The sequence below is a fragment of the Marmota flaviventris genome, chromosome X (genome assembly GCF_047511675.1).
Source record: "Marmota flaviventris isolate mMarFla1 chromosome X, mMarFla1.hap1, whole genome shotgun sequence".
In the NCBI taxonomy this organism is placed as follows: Eukaryota; Metazoa; Chordata; class Mammalia; order Rodentia; family Sciuridae; genus Marmota; species Marmota flaviventris.
Genome location: NC_092518.1, coordinates 52,690,418 through 52,699,977, shown reverse-complemented (window position 1 = coordinate 52,699,977; position 9,560 = coordinate 52,690,418). Strand labels below are relative to the sequence as shown.

Here is a 9,560-nt window from a genome sequence, read left to right as displayed (position 1 = left end):
TTCAGTTTTCTCATCAACAAAATTTAGTGAATAAAACTATTTACTTCATAGAGTTGTGAAAATTAAATGCATGAGTACAGGTAAATTGCTCAGAATCATGCATAGCATATTATAAGCACTCAATAAATGTGAGTCCAGGGAAGGGGACTGCATATTCTCCCAGATTGTTTCTTTTCCTTGTTATAAAATTAATTCTAACTACATAAAATACATAAATATATTATGTATGTTTAAAAACTCCTCCAAAGGATTGAAAATGATGCCAAATTCTTCTGCTAACAATCCAACCCACAAATCAATATTCTCTTAGTGTTTAACCTGCCATCACTATATAGAGGGTTTCTCCTTCTTGGCTTTTTTCAATGAACTTACATATACATATTTAGTCATAAAATATAGGTTATTATATTGAAGGGTTTCTTTTAACACAAAATTTATATTTTATGTTACATTGTACAATTTTCCCCTTTTAAATTTCACCAATATGATATAGAAATCTTTCCATGGACTCTCTGTCCTCTTGCAGTGATTACCTTTTCCTGCTCTGATGTCCCTTTATTTCCAATAATTTTATTTTTATTATTAGTTCTTCCTACATATACAAACTTCCATGTAAATTTTATAATTACACATGTCAAAATCTACAAAAAGCCTTAACTATAATTGTTTGAATTATTAGACTAAAATAGCATATTGGGCTTTCCCAAAATGAACATGGTTTATTCCCCATATATCATGCCATTTTGTAAAATTTTAACATTTTTAATATAACTTTATTTATTTTTATGTGGTGCTGAAGACAGAACCCAGTGCCTCAAATGTACTCAGTGAGTGCTCTACCACTAAGCCATAACCTCAGCTTTATATTTTTTCTTAAGTTTATTCTAAGGCACATTATACTTTTCACACTATGGTGAGAGCTTTTTCTATTAAACATACTGCATTTTATAGTGGCACCTTACATTTAACTGGTTTTGGAGTCTTCAAATAATGGATTTTTCTTGCTGAAATTTTTACCTCTAAATGATTTTTTTGTGATGCTGAGGATTGAACCCAGGGTCTTGTGCATGTGAGGCAAGCACTCTACCAACTGAGATATATCCACAGCCCCTAAATGATTTTTTTTTAATTGTGTCTTATTGCATAGATTAAGGAAAGTTGTTTAGGTATCTCTGCTCTGCATGTTTATTTATCTGTGTAATAACAGAAATATTGTTGTGTGGATTTTTTAACATATAAAAGTCTTTTAATAATTCCATCCTTTTCTTAGTTATAAATTTATCAGGAAGACTTCAAATAAATCAAGTGAATTTATAGATTTCCTGATATGTAACTATTCCAGTTATCCTGGATTAAACCACATTTTTAGTATACTGATAAATTTCAATTATTTCCATTCATTTAGAACTTGTAACTCTGAATTTATAGGTGATACATGCTTTATACTCCTCTACTTTTAACATATACATACACATATACATATATACATATTATTTTAATACAGAAGTAAATAAACATGATGAGGGGTAGAAAGAAATGGAATTTCTGTCTGGGGAAGAGGTATAAACTTCTATACACTCATGGGCTTCTTAGATTAATATCTCCTACATATCATATGAAATCAAAATTTATTATCAAAAAACAGAAAGCTGGAATCATTCAAAATAAATAAAATATAAACATTACCCAAAGATTACCTCTGGCAAAAATGCTCAATGGACAGATTATTTTACAGGTGAATATTCTTAACAGTATAGTATATTTTTAACAGCTAAGGAACAGCTAATTCTAAGATTACAATTATTTCCTCCAAACATAGAAAAGATGGAAATCCTCTCAATTCATTTTATTAAGGAACCATAATATTGATACCAAAACGACAGAAAAAAACTGATAATATAGGAGTGATGACAGCAAAATGACAGACTAGGAAGGTAAGGGCCTCAATGCTCTACAGAAATATTAAAAATCAACAACTGAAGACTTGATAAAATAACTTTATAGAATATCTGGAAAACAGTTAAAGGTCTACATAACCAATATAATGCCCCCCAAAATCAATTTAAAACTACATTCAAAGCAGTAGAAAATTTTATGGCCTTTTACTCACCATTGCCCCATCCCCTCCTTGATATGACATGGTACACTCTGGAGGAAACATTGGCCCATCTCCTAATTCCCTTCTTAAAACCAGAGGGAACAGAGCAGACCTTATTTATAATATTCTAATCTGTGTGGAGACTACTTGGAGGACTGCTCTCTGTTTCACCTAAGAACCCAGATGAAGAAAATCAGCATAATTCCAATCTCAGGCTGAAAAAAGCCATGAAATGTGCTGGACACTACTTGTGAAAGCTGCAGGGGACTAAAGACACACATATGCCCAGGGCAAGAGATTACAGGAAGAATAGTACAATAGAACATCTATGGCCCTCATGAGAAACTGAGGTAAGAGTCTTGGAAATTAAGATATTTTAAAGCAGTTTTGCATATGGGGGAATTGAAAAATACACATGCATAGTACCACGTAAGATGCATACTAAGAAAATAATTTAGAAGACTTTAAGCCTTCATCTTGGGCTGATCCCAAGTCTTGGAAAACATACTGCTAATTGGCATGGGAGGGTCTTCCCAGGCACAGAGACAGTCTGCAAAAGCTGAAAGTGGTGACCATTCTTTTCAAATATACAATTTTCAGTAATACAAGACATAGAAACAGGAAACGTGCCCAATTCAAATGAAAATCAAGGAGGCTGGGGATATAGCTCAGTTAGTAGAGTGCTTGCCTAGCATGCACAGGCCCTGGGTTCAATCCCCAAAACCACAGAACAAAACAAAACAAAAAACAGAAAAAAAATCAAGTGGCAGAAACCATCCCTGAGGAAGACATAGCCTTTCAATGTAGTACAAAGCAAAGACTTTAAAATCACTATCTTAAATATGCTCAATGAACTAAAAAAGAACAAAGACCTAAAGGAAATCAGTAATGATAAAATGAACAAAACAAGATTATCAACAAAGAGAAATCATTTTTTAAAAGGAACCACACAGAAATTCTGGTACTAAAAAATTAATAACTGGATTAAAAAATTCAACCTGGCATGGTGGCACATGACTGTAATCTGAGAGACTTGGGTGGCAATTCCAATCGTTGGCCCTTAACCAAAAGACTTGAAAAGATATGTCCACACAAATGCTTGTACAAATGTTTACAAGTGCATTATTCATAATAGCCAAAAAAGTTGGAAATAACCCAAATATCCATTTGATGAATGCTAAATGAGTCATGTCCATACCATGTAATTCTATTTATTCTATTTATTTCCTTCAAGAATGAAGGAAAATACTAGCTCTCCAGCCATTTTGACAGCTGCTCTTAGTTGGGGGCCATCCTGCATCTAAGGCAGGAAGATGGTGGCCTCAAAAAAGATGAAAAAGTCTTTGGAGTTGATCAACTCTAGGCTCTAGCTTGTTATGAAAAGTGGAAAGTATGTACTGGGGTACAAGCAGACTCTGAAGATGATCAGACAGGTGCAAAGTGAAATTGGTCATCCTTGCCATCAATTGCCCAGATTTGAGGAAATCTGAAATAAAGTTCTATGCCATGTTGGCCAAAACTGGTGTCCATCACTACAGTGGCAATAATATTGAATTGGGCACAGCATGCAGAAAATACTACAGAGTGAGCACATTGATCCAGTTGATTCTGATATCATTAGAAGAATTCCAGAACAGACTGGTGAAAAGTAAAACATGAAAAATTTTTCTTTAATAAAACTTGGCAGAACTTATTTAAAAAAAAGAATGAAGGAAAATAATTAAAACAAATAGAAATGAGCAGGGATGGTCTTTTAAAACATTACATACTATGTGAAAGAAGCCAGTCACAAAAGACTAAAAATATTATCATTTAATTTATGCAAAATGTCTAGAATAAGCAAATTCAGAGAGAGAGAATGTAGATTAGGGTTTGCCTACAGCTGGGTGGAGTGAATAAAATAGTGAATCACTGCTAAAAGAAATGTGGTTTCCTGTTGGGGTGATAAAAATTCTATAATTGATAGCTATATGATTGCACAACTCCATGAATATACTCAAAATCATTTAGTTGTACATTTCAAGTGGGCGGATGGTATGATATATGAATTGTATCTCTCCTCACCATCCTGTGAAAGAACTCAGACTTGCTATACACAGAAGAGAGAAATCAAAACTATATCCTATATTTATATTCCAGTAAACCCTACCTACAGAAAGTCATATTTCCATGGTTTCCTGGTTTTTGTATATTTACCCTAAATTTCTTCACCTAATTAAGGCTCTTCATTTTGTCAACATGTAAGTTTTGGCAAGGTTCAAGGGATATAGGAGGCCAAGGTCTTCATTTATAGGATCTTAGAATCTTAGACTAGTTTGGTCACTATACAAATAGGGAAATAGAGTCCTACACTGAGGAAGACACCAGCCCCAGACCACAAAATATGTTAGAGCTGTGAGTGGTTCCTAGGACACCATGACCGCTATGTAAGTATCTGTCTACATGAAGTGCTAGGCAGCAGTAAGAGACTGACAAGGCTTTAGGTACTGTGAATACAGTTTGGGAAAAAAATCATTGAGAAAGTATGCTCACATCTGGGTATTAGGGGATACAGTAGGAGAGAGGAATGCCCTATATACTTTCTTAAAAGACACTGGTGCCCCCTCTGGCCTAATGTTTGAGGGCACATGATATGGTATTAACACCCAGGCTCATGACTCCCATGGAATCAAGGTTTGCAATTTGGATATTCAGCTGCCCACTACTCTCCAACTAAGATCTGTCTTATTTTCTTTCCTGTCAGTCTCTTTCCTCCATTCAGTATGCTGGGCTGTATAATCAACTTAGGTGTCTAATTACACAGCTATAACTTAATTGGCCCTTGCTGTTGGTTGCTATGGTGATGCAGCCAGGAGCTCTGTTCACTAAGATTAAAAGGAAACCTGAGGTGGGAGGGGACAACATGGGGACAGGGGTGAGGCTGAAATGAAAATACTTTAATAATTCCTCTTGGTGATTAAAATTCCATTTTAAACTCACATTACCTACTCTATCTCTATGAAATTAGAGTCTTAATCAGGATAAAAGACAACTCCAGGGTAAAGATAAGGCTTCACATACTTAGAATCCATGGTGGTCTCAGAGAAAGGCTTTGAAAAAAGATACAAAGAAGGATAAAAAACAGGATCCTTGTTTATAAGGGTCTTACTTTCAGTCAAGGTCAATCCAGACCTCAATAGCGCCTTCCAATGTATTTTTGAGGCCCTTTTGCATATTTTTGATAACTTCATTTGTAGACTAATTTTAGATCTATGGAAAAAAAAATCCCAGATAATAGGCCCCATATAGCCCACATCACTTTTTTGTTATAAATATCTTCTATTAGTATACTTTTTACAATGAATGAGGAAATATTGATATATTATTATCAATTAAAGCTCATATTTTGAGATTTTTTTTGTATTTGATGTATTTCATTTTTAATTGATAAAATGCTTTGGCATATGATGGAATGGCTAAATCAAGCTATTTAACATAAGTATTACATTACATATCATTTTTTTCTACGGTGAGAATACTTTAAATCTACTCTCAGCAATATTTATGTATATAATATATTATTAGTGATAGTCACCATGACATACAATAGACCCCTTGAAATTATTCCTGTCTTACTGAAATTTTATATCCTTTGACTAACTATGGAATCAATATAAGTGTTCACTGATGAATGAATGGATAAAGGAAATGTGGTATATATGCACAATGGAATACTATTCAACCTTAACAAAGAAGAAAATACTGTCATTTGTGATAACATGAAGTAACCTTTTTTCTGTTCCATGATCTCATCTAGGATGCCCATTACATCATGTGCCTTTAAGCTCCTTCGGCTGGTGAAAGTTTGCAGACTTTCCTTGTCTTTGATGATTTTAGCAGTTTTGAAGATTCCTGGACAAATGTTTTGCAGACTGTCTCTCATTTGGTATTTTTCTGTTTTTTTCTTGAATATATGAAGACTATGAGATTGGGGATGGAGGACCACAGAGGGAAAGTGCCACTCTCATATAGCATCAAGGATACTTAATGTCAATATGATTTATCACTCTTGATGATGACCTTAACAAACTGGCTAGCACAGTGCTTCTTAAATTTCTCCCTCCAAAGTAAATTTCTTCCCTCTTTCTATACTGTACTCTTTGGAAGGAAGTCACAATGTATGGCCCATATTTAAGGACTAGGGAGTTATGCTTTTCTACTTAAGAGGGCCCAGTATCCTTACAATTATTTAGAATTCTTCGGCATGGTAGATTTCTCTCTTCTAATCAATTTATTTTTTCATTCAACAATTCATTTATACCATTATGAATTCATGGGAAATAACCTTTATATTCTTACTCAAATCATTGGAGCTTTGTCAATTTTGAGACCTTTAAGTTGGCTGCTGTGTCCCTTTAACATATCTCATCATTGTAGGATTTTGTTTGGTTTGGGTTAGGTTACTCTTTTTTTTTTTTTCCAATACTTCCTTACTTTCTCATATAACAGCATGGTCCACATTCATCTGATATATTTCCTAACTCAGTAGTTGAATTTGCCATTTCTTCAAGGAGCTCTTGTTCCTTTAAGTGAAGTATAGTTTTAGAAACTAAGATCTAATGGCTAGGTGTGCTGATTACAACTGGGATAGCATTGCTTCTAGGTGCTCTCAGTTGCCAAAGCATGGAAGTACATACTTGTATACCAATTCCCCTATATGCAAAAATCTATAAATGTTACTATATATAACCATATGTACATAAATAAGCACATAAATGGTAGTTTGCTCACAGAGAGAGCTAAATAAAGTGTTAGTTATCATCATCATTATTTTGCGGACCTATGATTTAAGTAGTTTATACACCTTTGCTTCTCTCTCTCTCTCTCTCTCTCTCTCTCTCTCTCTCTCCCTCCCTCCCTCCCTCCCTCCCTCCCTCTCTCTCTCTCTTTCTTAGAGACAGGGTCTCACTGAGATGCTTAGTGCCTCACTTTTGCTGAGGCTGGCTTTGAACTTGCAATCCTCCTGTCTCAGCCTCCTGAGCCTCTGGAATTACAGGCATGTGCCACTGAACTCAGGACTTTTGCTTATTTCTAATGTAAATTGACAACAAAAAATAAAAACAAAATCCCATACAAATGAGGATCTATGAATATTCCAAGAAAAAACAAATTGTCAATCTATCAGTTCTACAAGTGCCACCTAATACAATAGTAAGCTCTGAAGTTTCCCAGAGAGAATAAAGATGCCTAAGAGAAGGACAACTATACTTGTTGATAATCCTCATCATGAATAATCAGATTAAAGTAGCTTCTTTACTTCCTGAGTACTTCATGTTTATCAAAAAAACCTTCTACAATAGGTTTCAGTAGAGACCCACCCATGAACAATCACATGAATGGAAATAAAACATCTATTTTTCCAACTATCATCCATCCAGGCACTAGATACCACAGGAATCAAAATGTTGGAATCTGTCTAAAATACAATTATTAAAATTTCATAGGAAACCATTCAGTATTCATCAGTGCCTATATACTAAATTAAATATTTGCTAGTTTTTAACATTATATGGCATACATTAAGTTTTTTCTCAGTTTTCATGGAAAATATTGAGATTCAGAACTTTTAGTTTTTAAAAGTAATCCTAAATTCTCAAAAGGATATTATTACTGGACCAGTAGAAATGAATAGCTTGTAATTCTTCATTTGTGAATAAATTACCTTTATCAGGATTTTGCCAGTTTGTTCTGCCACTAGCCACAGGTGAATGTACCATTTGTATTATATCTTCTCTTTTTTTAGTTAGGAGACCATAGCATCTCATTGTTTTTTAATTGTCCACTGGACCACTGTACATGAGAATATACTGAATGCTCTAATTTCTGTATCTGAAAATATGTAAATCTTCTGAAAAAGCCATTTCTCTAAGTAATAGATATATCTAATAAAACAAAGTCAGGGTCTAAAGGCAAGGATTAGGTAAAAATTCCTTCAAAATGATAACAAAAGTCTAAATACCATCAAATACTTAAAAGATAGAAATTAGAAATCCCCACAGCAACAATACTTATTAGCCTAGAAAATAATTGTCTGATACAAGGTCTTATTAATGTAATCAAGTGACATATAATTAAATGAGCTTATCCCCATAAAAAAGCTGTAAGAGAGAAAGAGAGATGTTAACTATTGATGAAACAATAAAGCACAAATAAACTTGACTTTAAGAGTACGCTATTGGGCTGGGGATTTAGCTCAGTGGTAGAGTGCTTGCTTAGCATGAGTGAGGCACTAGGTTCGATCCTCAGCATCCCATAAAAAATAAAGAAATAAAATAGAGGCATTCTTGTCCATCTACAACTAAAGAAAAATTAAAAAGAGTACACTATTACTTTTCAGGCATTGAGAGAAAAAACAGATGTCAAAGCATAAAAGTAAATGAAGACTTAGTTACTACCCCAGCACAAATAAAATCAGATGCTAACCAAATGCTTAAGTGCACTTTGTGAAGATGATAGGATAGCATGTGTTTTTAAAACTACCCTAGGGGATAGGGGTCTGTTCCAGTGATAAAGTGCTTGTCCAGCATGTATGAGGCCCTGGGTTCCATCCCCAGTACCACCAAACAAACAAAACCTGCACTTTGAAAAAACATGTCAAATATAATAAATTAACTTCAAAAACAATCCAAGGACCTAGTAAGATTAAATGGCAATAATCACTAGGACTTTTCATAAATATTCTGGTCCTCTTTCTCATTCTGGGCACATAGTGGGATTGTATACTAGAATTCTACCCCGATCCCTTGAAATTATGTGTGGTCATGCAACTTGCTTTGGCCAAAGCAATCTGAGCAGTAATAGCCTCTATCAGATACTGGCAGAAGTTCTTAGAGTAAGTGTGTACCTCATCACATTCTCTTTGTCTTTCTTCCCTTACAACAGTCAAGACTCCAGAATAAGGTTTCCCCATCAGTCTGGATTCTGAAGTGAAGAAGACACAGATCAGACCCTCCACACAAACCTCAATGGACATTAAGGACATAATGATAAATATAATCAATTTTATCTTTAACCTCCTAGAATTTGGGGATTGGTTTTTACTATAGCAAAACAGTCTACACATAGAAAACACCAGAAAGAAGAGCAGGTGTTTTCTTTTTAGTGTTGAACCTAGGGTTGCTTAACCACTGAGCTACATTCCCAGATCTTTCTTATTTTTTTATTTTTAGAAAGGGTCTCACCTAGTTGCTGAGGGTCTTGCTAAGTTGCTGAGGCTGACCTCAAACTTGCAATCCTCATGTCTCAGCTTCCCAAGTCACTAGAATTCCAAGTATGTGCCCCCGCAAAAGCATTTAAGATGATAGCAGAGATAAGGTATAAGGATGTACTACTTGAAAAACTATACTCAGATAGAAATGGATTTATGCAACAAAAATAATAGTAGAGAATGACAGGAATTCTGGCAACAGTGTCAGAGCCTTTA

General features: G+C 34.5%; 1 pseudogene; it reads left to right on the top strand.

Annotated features, from left to right (window-relative positions):
• Positions 1-3,411: 3,411 nt before the first annotated feature.
• On the top strand, positions 3,412-3,750 carry LOC117794938 (large ribosomal subunit protein eL30 pseudogene; annotated as a pseudogene).
• Positions 3,751-9,560: the final 5,810 nt, after the last annotated feature.